The sequence below is a fragment of the Sminthopsis crassicaudata genome, chromosome 3 (assembly GCF_048593235.1).
Source record: "Sminthopsis crassicaudata isolate SCR6 chromosome 3, ASM4859323v1, whole genome shotgun sequence".
Lineage (NCBI taxonomy): Eukaryota > Metazoa > Chordata > Mammalia > Dasyuromorphia > Dasyuridae > Sminthopsis > Sminthopsis crassicaudata.
The window spans coordinates 314,670,029-314,687,636 of NC_133619.1; positions in this window are offsets into that span (position 1 = coordinate 314,670,029).

Consider the following 17,608-nt stretch of genomic DNA (forward strand, 5'->3'; position numbering starts at 1 on the left):
ATTTCCTGGGTTCTTTCTGACCTCTGTGTACAGATATGAATAACTGAAATGATAATTCATATGTCTCTCATGTCTTAATCCCTATCTTCTTGATGATCTTTCCAACTTCAACTGACCCTGAAATGATTACCCACCGAATTGTAATTATAATTCATTTACTTACAACCGAAATGAATAAAACATCAGATTAGAATTCCAGATTAGTGGAGTTACTTCTAAGCAGAATCTGAAATCTTAGCAATTTTTTTTTTCCACCTGTGCTTCCCACTCCAGTTATGCTAAAAGGCTATACTGATATGGTATCAACTCATTGCCCTTTACCTTTGCCCTGCCCCCAGCCTCTATCAAAAGTGAGATTTTAAGGTATAGGTTAATCTCCATCTCAGTTCACCTCATTCACTTCCCATGATCTATCTGCTTATAATAACTGCAATTGTGGCTTTTATGGACTATTTTTGTATCTTTCTAGTCACCAGGTAGGCAAACTACTGTTTGATACTTCATGGGGTTTTCACTGGATGACCCAAGGTCAGAGATTATTTTACTATCTTCTCCTTGGCCCTTAGCATCTTTCTGTGATGTCTTTATTTTTAAAACGCTTTATAAAAATCTCTTTAAATGTCCTCCTTGTAACATGATATTTGAAGGACTTCAGATACTCTCTATATATTATGGGTCCCAATTCTTTCCCTTTCCTGTGTTGCCAGTTCTTTTTAATGCTTGAAATATCTAAGAAACAAGAGTAGGAAAACAACTTTTCAAAACTGTAGGCTACTTCAAATTAAGCTTATAAAACACACAAAAAGTTGGAGTTTGAGAATTAACTGGGATCCTGGGATTTGTAATTCAGAGGAGTTCACATTCTGACTCATCTCTATTTGAGAATTATTAGGAATTGGTATGATCTTTAGGTAGACTTGAGCCAACACTAGAAGTTATTTTCCAATTTAATAAATTTTTCATTTAACAAAAACATTTCCTTTAATTTCTGCACACTTCTATCCCAAAATTCTTATAACAAATGTGCATAATCAAAGAAAACAGATTTTCATATTGACTAAGTCCAAAAGGAGTTTATCACATTTTATACAATAAGTCTATCACTTATGTAAGGAGATGGGTAACATGTTTCATCATCATCTGGAATGGTCATTGTCTTAATTAGCAGTCTAAGATTTTTCAAAGTTCTTGTAACTGTATAAATTGTTAATTTGGCTTTATTCATTTTACTGTTAGTTCATATAAGTCTTATATAAGAACTTATAAACTCAGTCTTCCTAGATTTTTATGAAACTGACCCTTTCATATTCTTATAGCATAATAATATTCTATCACATTTATATGTCACAATTTGTTTATTTATTAGCCAGTCAATGAACACCATCTTAATTTCCAATTCTTTGTCAATACAAAAATAACTGCTGAATTTTTGTATATACAAGTTTCTCCCCCCTCCCAGTCTCTTTGGATTATATTTCCACAAATGATTTTGTCAGGTAAAAGTTACATCCAAGAATTTTTAAAGGGACATATATGTACTATGGGAGGCACATTGAGAGGGAAGAGTAGGAACTACAACAGTTAAGCTTAAGTTTCAAGGAGGCAGCTTTCACTGATCTGCCCTGGGGTTAGTTAACTAAATTGGGAAGAATCAGTGACTTAAAGACTGTAACCAAAGGAGAAATAAAAAAAAAAATGAAGAGGAAAAGCCAAAAGCAGGGCTGACATATGACAGCGAAGACAAAGATTGAGTTGCCTTAATGGAGCCTGTTTTTATCTTGGAATAGTAGACTTGGACAGCATCAGTTGTACTAAACTCATTAAGGAAGTTCCCTCAAATGATCTGCTGTATACTTAAAATGGCTTTTCCTGTGCCTGTCAAATAATAGAAACTAAAATGTTCTCTGTTCGTTTCTTTAATTTAAATGTTATATGAATCTTGGATTTTTTTTCTCAAACATAAAATGTCAGTTTTAAACTAGTGATATAGAAAACTTTATATTAGGACCAACATTTGTTTGAATGTTAGCAGTTTTCCTAACTGGGGGATGTAAGATAATAGTATCATATAAATAACTATTAATTTTACATAAACCCAACAAAATAAAAGAGGGCCAAAAGGACTCTATGGACAAAATATTGCTTCTAGCCTTAAAGACAGCTTACTGTTGTAGGCAGAATTAATTAAATTTAGAATCTTTGATGTTAGAAAGGAAAGGAGAAAGTGCAGGAACAGACATGGCCTCAATAATAGGATTCTGCTGTATATCTTTCAGAAGGGAGGAGGAAACAAAAAATATTAAATATCTTCTGCAGCACCACTCTTCATTGTTACTTGCTTAATTGCTAAAGACAACAAAAGGACTTTTCAAAAGCTACAGAAATCTTCCAAGTAAGAAATGGAATTCTTACTTGGCATAGTTAAAACAAGGTGAGTTTCTTAGCCTCAATTTTGTGTCTGTTTTCCAAGGGAAAAAACCTTTCAAATTGGAAGAAACAGAAAAAGCATGATTAAAAATTTTAAAAATGGCAACAGAGAACTTAATTGCCTTCACTGAGTGAATTCCATGTCAGAATAGTGAAAAAGCTGGTGGATATGATTGTTGAACCACATTGATTGATCTGTGAGGAATTATGGCAAGCTGGAGAACACCATGGACAGAGAAGGGAGACAAGCGCATAGAGCTTTGGTTGTTGACAACTTTCTAGAAATAATTAAAGATAATTTGTGAGAACATAATAAAGGAAGAGGAGATCAGTCAATCAATAATTTTATCAAGCACTGTGCTAGGAATTGAATATACAAAAACAAAAGTAAAACACTTTCTCTCAAGGAGCTTATATTCTAAAATAGATTTAAAACATACAAATGACATATTAAATAAATGCAAAGCAGTCTAGCAGCTGGGATAATGGGGGTGCAGAATCAGGAAGGTATAAATAAAGAAATTCCAAATTGTCAAAAGGAATAAAGTTCATAAGTAGCACGGGTTCATTAAGATCAATTTATATTAGAATTAGAAATAATTATATCAGAATGAACTTCCACTCCTCCCTCCATTTGTTAAACAATGTGCAACTTACTGAAATTGTATGGTGTATAATAGTAAATTAGAGAAGTTGGGGAAATTCCATGTCCATAATATATCTGACATTCATAGCAAAGTATTTTTTTTTTAAACTAAATCCTTGAGAATGTTTTTTTCAACATTGAGAATGTGGTGAATTGAGATGGAGAAGTGTTTGACAGAATAGACCCAAAGAATGTTATTTATGGATCAATAAAACTAAGAGGAGGTCATATTGGAGGATTTGTGGATTCTGCCTTTTGTCTTATTTTGCTCAAGAGTTTTATCAATGACTTGGAAGATGATATAGGTTTATATATGCTTATAAAATTTTTGAATGGGATGAAATTAGGTAGTATAGCTAATACAGTGAATAAGAGAATTTAGAAATAAAAAGAATGTGACAGACTGGAATGGGGAATAAAAACTGAAGCTAACAAAATAACTATTTTGGACACAGGTTAAAATTATTTTTTGCATAAAGATAAAAGAGTGATGATGGCAAGTGGTCATGATCAGGAAGGAATTCATGCATAACGATCTTCTATGCTCTTTGATTATACTATTGATGTATAAGTCAGGGGAGGATATTGTGGTAATCTGAATCATGAACATTGGATCAAATTCTTTCACTTTTTAAAAGAACCATTAACAAATGGGCACATACTTAGATTTTGTTGACAAATATCACAAGCTAAAAATATGCCATATGAGAGCTTGAAGGCAAAGCTAAAGGTGTTTAAAGAAGTCAATGGAAGGAAACATGATAACTATCTTCACATATTTGATGAGTTGTCATAGGGAAGGAGTATTATACTTAGTATGCAATTTAGAACTAGATAAAATTGAGGAGGCAAATTTTAGTTTGATATATAGAAAAAAAAAAAAACTTCATTTCCTAAAAATAGTTCTGTTTCTAAATGAAATGGAATGCTTCAGAGAGTAGTGAATTTCTTGTTATAGAAGTCATCAAGTGGAAGTTGACTCCTTGTTAGGGATAATAAAAACAGCATTTGAAATTTATTTGGGAGCTAGGTTTAATAGTGCCTGAGGTTCCTTCTGACTCTAAGATTCCATGGTTCCATGGTTATTTTTGATAATGGCAATTTTTTTCCTTTACAAATAGAATTTTTTTAATAGCCAAAATTTATATCAGATTTTCATCATATTAATTGCAAGTTGAATTGTTGGGCTTGATTTTGGCTACAGTAATCTTTTTAAAAAGTTTTTTCTATCCATATACTTTGTTTTTATATCAAATGTATTTTCAATGCATCTAGAACATTTTTTGGAATTAGAGGAAAAGACAAATGATGCCTTTCAGGCTTCTTACTTGTGTGACTTTGGACAATTCATTTAATCTATGTGGATCTCAGTTTCTACTAGAATAGAATGATTGGACTAGATGATATTTTAAGTAATTTATAGTCACTCACATATATACATATGTTGAACATGTCAAAAAGTGAGACATCATATGCAATATTCCATACAAAAAGTCCCTTAGTTCTTTAAACAAGGACAGAAAGCTGAACATTCTTATATCTCTTCTTTGGAGTCATTCTTCGTCACTATAATTTTGCAGCAGTCAGTTTCAGTTGGATGGTTATTATTATTTTTTTTTTTGATTTACATTGTTGTCATTGTGTACATTGTTTTCCTGCTTTCTTTCCTCTTCTATTAGTTCATATAGCCAAAGGAAAAATTCTTAAAAAATCTTCTGCCAGGCTGTTGAATAGTTGTAATTTGTTTCCATGAAGAGAATATGCAAATGAATGAAACAAAGATCCTTCAAGTATGGAACTATATGCTTGTTTAGAAGACAGTCTTATTATGTGCTCACAACTCTATATTCTACTGACAAAAATATCTTCATTTTATTTTATAAATTTATTGATCATCCATGAATGGAATGCCAAGCTTAGAATCAGGAAAACATGGGTTAAAATGTTAACTCAAATACTGCCTAGCTGAGTGACTCTGGGTAAATTACTTAACACTCTTTGCCTCAGTTTCTTAATCTGTGGTATGAGTTGGAGAAAAAAAAATGGCAAAAACATTATTTGTCAAGAAAACCCACAAAGAGTTGGACATGATTGAAATGAATCAAAAACAACAAATGTCAATATTATTTGTCTTAAATTGTAAATTCCTGAATACTGAAGAGAATGCCCACATAGCTCTCTATTTATTGCTCTCTTTCAGTCAGAACTAGTGCCAACTCTTAAAATGTTTTTGATGACATTGCTGCTTATGATAGAAATTGGAAATTTTCATAAAGAAAATGAGTCAAGATGCAGAAAAAATAATTATATTTATTTCAATTCCATAAACATTTATTAAGAATCTGATATTATATATGTATATCTCAGTCTCTTTTGCAAGATCATTTATATACATTACACATCCCTCTTCCCCTATGCAGAGGTGAACAGGGCATCATCCTGGATCCTCTTTTTTTTCTCTCTTTATCTCTTCCCCATTTGTTTTTCTTCGTATGTGTCTCTCTGTGTATATTTCTTTCTTTGTCTCTTTCTGTCTCTTCCTCTATTCCTTTTTCCCTCTCAATAAATTACTTGCAGATGACATATGTGTGCACACACATGTATATATGTTTATGTTATAACATATATATATACATATACATATATATATATATATATATATATATATATATATATATATATATATATATGTTATCATATATATCTTCAATGCTTCATTGTCACTCATCACCATGACTCATTCCATTTCTCATCTCCACTGACAGGTCTCGTCAATTCTACCTCCAAAATTTTTCTCACAACTATTTATGTCCTTTATTCAAATAACCATAACCCATGTTCAGTCTATCATCATTGCTTGCCTATTACAGTAGACTTGTATTTGGAATTCCCCAATAAGTCTCTTTTCTAATGTATTCTTCATACAGCTGCCAAATGGACATTTCTAAAAAATTTTTTGGTTCATGACATTCCTCTGCTCAATAAGTTTCGTTGGCTCCCAAATAATTTAAAATAAAGGATAAATTTATTTGTCTTGCACTTAAAACCTAGTCTTGCTGAACTTTTTAGGCTGACTATATATATCTCTGAAATTTCATGAACTTTATATTCCAATAATATTGACTCTCTATGTTCTCATAGTTCTCTCTATGAAGTGTTACACTTCCTAGGTCTGTGAGTTTTTCCCACAGATTGTCTTCTATACCTTGAATAAAAATCTTCACTTCTGCTTCTTGGAAATCCTATCTCCCTTTAAGGCTTAGTTAAAGTAACATGTGTTAAATATAGTTATTCCTTATTCCCTTGTTAAGAACCTCTGAAATAATCTCCTTCCCCCCAATCTATCTAAAAATAGTTATAACTATGTATAGCTGTATGTGTATATGTACACATATGTGTGTATATTGCATGCATGTGTATATGTGTATTTTCTTGGCAAAGATACTAGTTTGCAATTTCCCACTCCAGTAAATAAAAATGTATAGATATAGACAGATGCTCACATGACGTTAAATTTATTGACCCGGGTGCATGTTGTATTTCCTCATCCTTCTACTTCTGAAGTAGAATGAAAATTTCTTCTGGGCAAGTATTATCAAATTTTTACTTTTAAAGTCTTAGTATCTGTTATAATCAATTTTAAAGTATTGAGATTTATATCATTAGAGGTAGTTGAATAGAGGATTAATGAACACCTGACAGGATTAATTGTGTTATGTATGATATATGAGATCTGATATTTAAGATTTTTATATATACATATGTGTATATATATATATATATATACACAAATATATCCCCATATATACATACATATATGCGTGCATATACATGTCTTAATTGTACTTACTGTATTATGCCTTGATGGAAGAATATATTGCTTATTTATATTTTCATCTCTTCTGGAATGTAAGATTAGATATACATATATAGTAGACACTTAATAAATATTTATTTAATCAATCAGTGATTTAATATAATGAATATGGGATTTGATATAAAATATCTAAAATGATGATATTTTGAATCAGTAGTATTATAAAGTTCAAATGAGTTAATGAATGGAAAGAATTTTGTAAATTTTAAAGAGCTATATGAATATTAGGCTGTTGTTCTTCTTGTTCTTGTTCTTTCTTCTTCGTTCTTATTCTTTCTTCTTCTTCTTCTTCTTCTTCTTCTTCTTCTTCTTCTTCTTCTTCTTCTTCTTCTTCTTCTTCTTCTTCTTCTTCTTCTTCTTCTTCTTCTTCTTCTTCTTCTTCTTCTTCTTTTTCTTCTTCTTCTTCCTTCTTTCTGTCAGTTACTAGACCTCCAGTCTGTTAATGCCTTCATTCCTTCAGCCTTCTATTGTAATCCTGATAAGTTCAAGCAGTGTTTATAGAGCAATACAAAGTTGTGCTGGCAAATGTTAAACTGGGCTTTCCAGAAGAAAAAAAAAGATACATATACTCTACACAAATATACATATATTCATATACTTTTAATGTAATCTGCATTATGATGAACACATTTTGAGTGTAGATAATAAATTAATAAAAATACCATATTTTTAGTATTTGCCAGTTTTTACAGTGTAAATGTTCACACTGAAGATTGAACAAATCATTACCATAAGTAGGTTTGAACTCGCTTGAGTACTCGGCCATCATGAATGCATCTTCTATGCTTGAAGAACATTGCAAAATGAAAGTAATGGTCCAGAATAGTGAAAATCATTTACCATGTCTGCTTCAGCATCCTATTGGGATATTTCTAGATTATTTTTTGACACCAGAATTGAATTATTTCCTCATCAAAAGAATCTCCTTTGAAAGCTCTGAACCATTGCTTTATATAAGCAATCCTATGCAGGATCCAAGTAATGTAAAAACTCATCTAGTTCAATTGTACTTACTCTACACATAAGGTCACAACAGGTAGCAAAGGGAAGAAATGGGAATAGAACTCAGATTCTCTGATTCCAATTTTATTTCTCCTTCCCCTATATAACAGTGTCTACCATATGCTATGCTAATTACTACTTTGTGTAATTCCTTATTGACAAAGGATCTCATAGGAAATGTAGCTAAGACAGAGTTCTAGACCTGGAATTGGAAAGAATCCATTTCAACTCTGACCTCAGACACTTACAATAGTTGGGTGACCCTGGAGATGGAATTTGTCTTCTTTAGTTTCCTCCACTGTAAAATAAGATTACTAATAGCATCTACCTCTTACAGAATTGTTGTGAGGATAAAATGAGATAATATGGGTGAAGCACTTAGCCATGTGCCCAGAACATAATAAGCACTATAGATTAGTGTTTTTTTCTTCTTTCCTTCTTGTCACTGACAAGAAGAGATTCAGAGATTGTTAAATGGGGAAGCTTCCTTGAGAGAGGGAAATCTTGAGAACTTTCAAGGTCCTGGAATTTTCAGACTGCTGTTCTGAACTGATTATAAACATGAACAACTAGAGACTTCTCTGGCTTCCTGAAGAAACCAGCTTAAATAAAATTTATAGCCCCTTGGTGGATTTATTTATCCTAACTCTGTACTTCATTCTGTATCCTGCTCATAGTTGCCCAGTGAACTGGCATCTCTTATTCTTAAATCCTGTTTATTTATTGTTTGTATTTTTATGATGGATTTTGTTTTTAGATGAAGATGTGATGACTAAGGGAAGAAGGAAAAATAACTTCTGGACTCAATAACCTTAGATTTAAGGAAAAAGGCATATTGAATCTTGGTGTCTCTCTCTGTCTCCCTCCCTGTTTCCCTGTCTCCCTGTTCCTCTCTTCCCCTTCTCCTTATTTTTCCTCCCCTCCTTCCTTTTCCTCTTTCTCCCTGCTTGCTCTCTCTCTTCCTTTCCCTTTTCCTCTCTTCCTCCCTCTCTCTCTTCTCCTTATCTCTCTCTCCTCCCTCCTTCCCCCTTCTCTCTGTTTCTCTTTGTCTCTGTATCTTCAGAGAGAGGAATTCCTTTTTAACTATTAATGTACTCATCTATATTGAAAATTTTTTTACAAAGAGTCCTGTTTTGTATTTCTTTTTCCTTTTTCAGTTTTTTTTTTTTTTACTATGGAGAAGGTAGACAGAAATGCCAAGGTCAAATACATTTTTAATCATATTATCAATACATATTCCTATTTTTCTTCCTTTCATACCTTTCCTTTCCTGTCAGACACATTCCAACTTTCCCCCCTTTTTTGCAGGACCTTGTTCTCATTGGCATGCTACAAATATTTGTTAAGGAATTAGTTAATATTAGGATATAGAATAATCTCATTTCTTGCCTCCTTCCCATATAGCATTGGATATTTTAATGGGGGATTCTTAAATATAGAAAAACCTTGAAATGATGAAGGAATTGATACCTAAGAATGAAATGTAAGGAGCATAATTGTCCTTTGAGATTTTATCTCACCCTCCCTTAAATCACATATAGTCAACCATAACTGCTAAGACATTCTATATACTCCAGTGTTTAATTTGATAACGATGAAATGCACTACTGAATTACTAAATTATGTTCCAAATCTTACATAATTCATGTTTTGAAATTATATCTGAGTTAATAAGAATTTATTAATCACATAGAATGTGCTAGATACTTTGCTTATTGCTAGGGATACAGAGAAAGTAAAAATATATTTTCTGACTTCAAAGAGTTTACAATCTAATGAGGCAGATATTGTGCCAACAATTACAATAAATACATATAGTTTGTAAAACTATATAGGAAATAATTGACAGAGGAAAGGCATTAGAATTAAGAGGGATTGAGAAAATCTTTCTATAGAAGATGTAATCTTATCTAGGACTTGCAGGAAGCTTAGAAATCCAGAATATAAAATTAAAGAAAGAGTATTACATATACAAAAGGTAGTCACTGAGAATGTTTGGAATTAGGAGGAAGAGTGTTTTGTTTAAGGAAAAAATCTCCGAGTGTAAAAGGGAGTATAAAATACAAGAAAACCAGAAAGGTAGGAAAAGATTGCTTATCCTATTCTTTCATTCACATCTCTAGATTTTCAGAGATTTCCAACATTCTGTTCTGGCTTTTTAAAAAAAACTGTCTACCTATATTTTCTTATTTGCAGTTAATTATCTCTATGTGGAGGACTATCAGCTTTACATATTTAGCTTTAGCTTTCCTGAACTCCATTGAATACTTCCAATAGCTTTTGGATAAATCAAGTTGGACATCTCATAGATACTTTAAACTTATGTCCAAAATTGAATTCATTGTCCTTTCCTTCAAATACATCTTTCTTTCAAACTCTTCCAAACTCTTCCACTTTTTATGTGCTCAGATTTCCAACCTAGAAATTCTAACTAGCTCTTACCCCTTTCCCCTTCATTCCACATAGTTAAATAAATTTCTATTGTTGTTTCTACCTCCACAACATCTCTTATATCTGTCTACTCTCTAGTCAAAAAACCACACCCAAGTCCAGGTTTCATCTACTATTTCTCTGAGGGTATATAGCTCATCTTAAATAAAATTTTTACGCATTCATCTATTCTCTTATCTCATAAATTGGTCTCCCTGCCAAATCTTTCCTCTTTCCAATCCATTCCACAATAAACAACTAACATTTACATAGCAACTACAATGTGCCAGTCACTATACTAAGCATTATGTAATTATTATCTCATTTGATTTTCACAATAACCTTGAGAGGTAAGTACTGTCATTATCCCCATTTTTCAGATGATGAAACTGAGCAATCAGAAATTAATCAGCTTACTGTCAGATAGTTAACAGAATCTGAGGCCAATTTGGATCTCTGGTTTTCCTGACTCCAGGTTCACCTCTTTATCCATTGAATCAATCTTTCTGTTCTAGGAACTGGCACAGAAACCAACTACTCCTACCTTCCATGAATTTTGATTCTATTAAAAGAACCCAAACGTGATGCCCAAAAGTGAAAACCATATAAGTGATTATAAAATGCCCATAAAGTAAACATCAAGGAATTTTTCTTTGGAGCTTGGGTAGTAGGTGATACTATGCCTTGGAAATGGGGTTGAGGGGATTCAGAAGAAATCCCATCAGGAAAGTAGCATGAAAGATGAGTTTTGAATCTAGGGCTTCTAAGAGGTGTTAACCAAAATCTCGAACCAAATCAATACCTTCTCATAAAATTATTTCTCATTCTTTCCTCCATCTCTTTCTTAATTCATATTTAAACCTACCATTATCTTTCTGAGCCTGTTTGAGAAACACTAACATAAACTATTATTTGTCTCTTTGTAGCGTTAGTCTTCAATCAAAATAAAATGCAAAATAGTAGGATATTAAAGACAAAATAAGTAAAACAAAAATACAGTTTAAGTTCTCATTTTCAACGTATTTGAATGTTACTAGTAAGGTATACTGCTCCAGAATTTATATCAGGGCAGGAATAACCTATTAATTTGAGATAATTCATCCTTCTGAAGTTCTAATGATAATTCATCCTTCTGAAGTTCTAATGAAGTCTGCTTAATTCAGGCTTTAATTAAACATGACAAACCATCACTGAATGTGGCAAAGGGCTTAGTTTATTGGTGGCATGTGCATGCCTATTGATGCTGATTGGATTCATCTAGTTCTTTGTATTTTTTTTAAGTATCTATGGTATATGGAAGCAATCTCCCCTAACACCCAAAGTTGAGAAATACTGCCTGGCATTTTCTTCCAGCAGTGCTAGTAGTGATATTTTTAAGGCAGTTGAAGTTAAGTGACTTGGTCAGGATCACACAGCTAATAAAGGTCGTGTCTAGATTTTGATGCTCTGTCCACTACACTATCTTGCTACTCTATGGTAAATGGTTTTTAAAGGAGACAAGAGCATAGTAGAAAAGGGAAAAATCTACTAATTTCTCATTAATATATATATTAGAAGTTTTACTTAGAAGTTTTACTCTCAATATCTCCTCCTTTTCAATAGGTTACTCCTCTTGACCCAGATCTATCTGAAAATGACTGAAGAGAAGTATATCCTTCTTTTGCCTGAGATACTGAAATAAAAAAATCTCATTTAAAAACTAAACAAAATCCCATGTAAGAATATACAAACAATTTGAAGGATTTGCAGAGAATATATGAAAATAGTAAGTGTGAGAAGCACAGGAAAGAGATACCTTTCATCTTTTTATAGGTGAGAAAATCAAAATTCAAACTTTGGGGTTTTATCATGGGAAAAGTAAACATAAATCTTCAAATATTTAGCAGTAGCATTGGGAGTGAAGTGGGAATATTTAATTTATTAACCACTATTTCTCAGAACAATGTACATCCCACTCAAAAAAACCACTGACCCAATTTGCTTATTTAAATGTTTCTCTCAACCAAGGGCTGTAGAAAATTCTTTGTGATACTCACTGCTAATCAGGTATGGGGGAACATGTCATTTTAGTGAATTTTGTGACTTTGTTCAACCTGTTGTGATGGTTATATGTATCTAGATCTATAAATAATTTTTGGCATTTGGGCCAAGTTTATAAAATATGAACATCAGGAAAAATGCCCTCAAATAATTTTTTAAAAAGATAATTTAGTTGGAATATAAAAACACACCAAGATTCAGGGCTCTAAGAGGAAAGGGCTGCTGAGATTCTATATCCCAGGGAAGAGAGCCTTGAAATACTATCTCCTATATGTGGCAATCCTGGGACATCTGAGGCTACTACTGGGAAGGTTTAAGTAAAGGAATTTCATCATCTCATTTCCACCAGTTTCTATGTTCAGTTGTTAAAATGTAAGAGTCTTTTTAAAAATTTCTCTTTATTATTATTATTATTATTATTATTATTATTATTATTATTATTATTATTATTTTGCTGAGGCAATTGGGGTTGTGACTTGTCCAGAGTTACAGAGCCAGAAAATGTTAAGTATTTTGAGATCAAATTTGAACTCAAGTCCTTCTGACTTCAGAGCTGGTGCTCTATTCATTGAACCACTTAGCTACCCCAATTTTTCTTTATTTTAAACTAACTATAAAATAGGAAAAAAAGACATTGCAATGTATACAGCAGAACATGACAGGATTCAAAATATAGAGCAACACATTTCCATTTCAAGAAAGCATCCGTTGATATGTCTTTTTAGGCTTTTCTGAAATCAGCTTGCTCATCATATTCTATAGAATAATAATATTCTATTATATTCATATACCATAACTTATTCAGCCATTTCCCAAATGATGAGCATCCACTTAATTTATACTTCCTTGCCAATATAAAAAGGGCCACTATCAGCATTTTTGCACATGTGGGTTCTTTCTCCTCTTTTATCACTTCTTTGGGATACAGTTGGTCTCATAAGTTTTAGTTTCTCCTTAAAAAACTAATTCTAGTTTTTTTTTAAATCATTTTCTTCCTTAAGATTCTGGATCTTCTTTTCTAGTAGATTGACTTTTTCTCCATAATCTTTTTTTAGGTTTTTCTTAGGTTATTCTTATTTTTAAAAATATTCCTCAAGCTCTCATTAGATTGTTAGGTATTTTTGAGTTTTTCTGTGAATTTTTTTGGATAGGGGACCATTTGATATTACTCTTTGGAGTAAGAGAGGCTTTCTTTTTGCTTCAGTATTCTTCTTTGAAGATGAACCCTTGTCTTCTCAATTCCTATTGTAACTTTCTAAAGTTAGGTCCTATGAGAAGCACCGTTCTTCCCCAACTCTTGTTTATTTTTACCACTTTACATTTACCCCAAGACATTATTTTTCTTGTTTGTGGAGGAAATCTGCTAAACTTGAAATTTTTTTTATTTACTCCACCATCTTCCCAGAATCCTCTCTGCAAAAGTTCTTTTTCTGCCCTTTAAATTCAGTGGACAGAACAATCTAGTTAAGATTCTATAGGGCAAATTCTTTAGTCATCTTATTAATACTTTGTTAATTCTTTTTTGTTTGTTTTTGTTTATTTTAATACATATTGTTTTATGAATCATATTGGGAGAGAAAAATGAGAGCAAAAGGGAAAAATAATGGGAGAGATATAAAACAGAAAAAAAGAAGTGAATATAGCATGCATTGATTTACATTGTCTCAATTCTTTTTCCGGATACAGATAGCATTTTCTGTACAAAGTCTATTGGTATTGCTTTGGATCACTGAACTACTGGAAAGAATCATTGCACAATCTTGCTGTTACTATGTCCAATATATTCATTGTTAAATCTTACCAGGCCTTTCTAAATTTTTTTATAGAAAAAAATATTCTATATACCACAGATTACTTAGCTATTTCTCAATTGATGGACATCTGCTCATTTTCCAATTCTTTGATGCCACAAAAGGAGGTGCTACAATCAATTGTGCACATTTGGGTCCTTTTCCCTCCATTATGATTTCCTTGGGATCCAGACCCAGTCATGGTATTGCTGGATCAAAGGGTCTGCACAATTTTATAGTCTTGTGGACACAGTTCCAAAATGCTCTTCAGAATGGTTGAATTAGTTCACAACTTCACCAACAATGCATTAGTGTCCCAATTTTCCTACATTCCTTCAAACATATGTCATTATATCTTCCTGCCATGTTAGCCAGTCTGAGAAATGTGAGGTGGTGGCTCAGAGTTGTTTTAATTTTCATTTATCTAATCAATAATGATTTGGAGGATTTTTTCATATATCTATAGATTGCTTTATTTTCATCATCTGAGAATTGCCTGTTCATGTCTTTTGATCATTTATCAATTGGAGAATGACTTATGTTCTTATAAATCTGATACAATTCTTTACATATTTTATAAATGAGGCCTTTAGCAGAAATACTGGTTGTAAAAAATTTTCCCCCAACTTTGTACTTCCCTTTTAATTTGTTTGTGTTGACACCCTTTTCATTTTTGATGCTGGTAAGGTGTTTTTTTTTTTTTTTCTTTCCTTTTTTCTATCAAATCAACCAAAGCTTTATCTATTTTTTGAGATTTTTTTTCATTAAGCTAAAACTTAGTTTTATAAATTATTTCAATAATTTTCTTAGTTTCAAAATAAGGACACGATCAAGGTAATACAGGTTTGTACATTTTAGAACAAACTTCCCAAACCAAAGGAATGCAGAACAAAAGAGTGATTCATGTGAGACAGGCCTAAGAATGGATATAAAGGATATGCTATAACTAGTATTACTCCGTAGGAAAAAAAATGCTTGTAGTACGGTTTAGGAAAGTAGTGAAATTATCTCTTTTTAGATCATATCACCTTAGAAAAACTGAAAACTTACAGGTCAATATCTATGAAAACAGCTGTACAAGATCCCTTAAACTTGGTACAGAGTGCCTGCCATCCAGGAAACAAAGCTCTTTTTTTTAGCCAAAAATTTAAAGCTGAATAATAAGCTGGGAATATGAACAAACAATAGAAAAATATTTGAGCAAGCAGGAGCTAGTGACTCTATAATCAAAAAAAACTACATAAACACAGCAAAAGAATGAATCAATGGGAGACAAAATGAAATATTAGAAAAAACAACTGATTTAGAAACTAAATCAAGGAGAACACATTTAAAAATTATTAGAGTTCCTGAAAGCCATGATCAAAAAATATCTTACACATAATATTTCAAGAAATGATCAAGTAAAATTGTCAGGATATTCTAGAACCAGAGGGTAAAATAGAAATAGAAAGAACCCACTAATCACCTCCTAATAAAGATCTCAAAATGAAAACTCCCAGGAAGATTATAGCCAAAACTCCAAGCCTAGGTAAAAGAGAAACTATTTCCAAGTAGCAATTCAAGTACAACAGCCAGGATAACATAAAATTTAGCAGCTTCTATATTAAAAAGATTGGAAGGAGTGGAATATGATATTCCAGAGGGCGAAGGATTACAACCAAGGCACTAGGATTACAACAAAGAATCACCTATGCAGCAAAATTTGTATGAACATTTAGGGGGAAAATTGACATTAAGTGAAATAGAGGATTTTCAAGCCTTCTTGAAGAAAAGGCCAGAGCTGAAAAGAAAATTTGACTTTCAAATATAAGACTTAAAGGAAGTATCAAAAGGTAAGCAGGAAAGGGAAATCATAAGGGACTTAGTAAGGTTAAACTGTTTACAATGCTACATGGTTAGGAGTATATATAGATAGAGGTGTAAATTGAATATGATGAAATATTATCTTTAAAAATAAAATTAAGAGGTAAAAAAAAAGAATGAACTGGGAAAAAGGGAAAGATAGAATGGGATAAAATTTTCACATAGAGGCAAGGAAGAGATATTACTGTAGAGGGAAAGATGGATAAAATGGTGGGGAATCCTTGAACCTTACACTCATTGGAATTGACTCAAAGAGGGAATAACATGCACACTCAATTGGGTATAGACATTTATCCTACCCTACAGGAAAGTAGGTGCAGAAGGGAATGAGAGAAGCAAGTAATGTTAATAGAATGGAAGGTAGATTAGGACAGATACTAATCAGAAAGAAGTACTTTTGAGCAGGAACAGGTTGAAAGGAGAGATAGAATAGAATAAATAGAGAGGGAAATAGGATGAAGGGAAATACAGTTGGCACCAATAATTAAAAAAAAAAAAAAAAAAAAAAAAACAAAAACTAAACATGTTTCTCCAGTAAAGGTTTCATTTCTTAAATGTACAAAGAAATGAATCAAATTCATAAAACATAAGAATACCACAAATGACAAAGGATCAAACAAAATAGTTTTCAGATAAAGTAATTAAAGATATCTAAAGCCATGTGCAAAAATTCTCTAAATTCCTATTGCTTGAAGAAATGCAAATTAAAACAATACTGAAGTACTTTTCATACCTGTTAGATCGGCTAATAGTACAGAAAAGGAAAATGATTTTTTTGGGGGGATGTGAGAAAACTGAGACATGAGAGATGAAATCAGGAGAATAAGGAGCAGAGCCAAAAGAGGAGTAAAGGAATAAACAATATTTCAATAATATTTCAAAGGTTAGGATACATTAGACCAGTCTTGGAGGGAATGACAGGCCCTGATTGGACCTTGATCAAGTACTACTTCTGACACTAAAATACTTCCTAATTTGGCTGCAACATATCTTTCTGGATTGATTTGATATCATTCCCCTGAATAACTCTTTATTTCCATAAAACTGGCCTCCTTGTTCTTTCCTGAACATTAAATTCTATCTCTAGCTACTCTGCTTTGCACAAATTTCCCCTTCTCCCTTTTCTCAAGACTTCTCTTCTGTCTCTTTTCCACCTTGTAGACTCCCTCTTTCCCTTTCAAGCAGGCTTAGGTGGCACTTCCTACAAGGAGATTTTCCTTATCTACCAACTATTCACTGTTTTATAATCTAGAATTTATTTTATATTACTTTATTTTATATTTTGCATATCTTTATCTTTGTGTAGACTTTTTTTCCTATAAATTAAATGTAAAACCCTTGAATGAAGGAAATATTTCATTTTTGTCTTACTACCCCTAGTACCTAGTTTAATCTATAGTATATAGTAAATTGAATTTGTATCTACTGGCCATGGGACTTTGAGCAAAGCATTCAATCCCTTAGTGCTACAGGAAACTCTCCAACCATGATTTATAGATAAGTTTCACAGTCTGCGTCAGTGTACCAAAA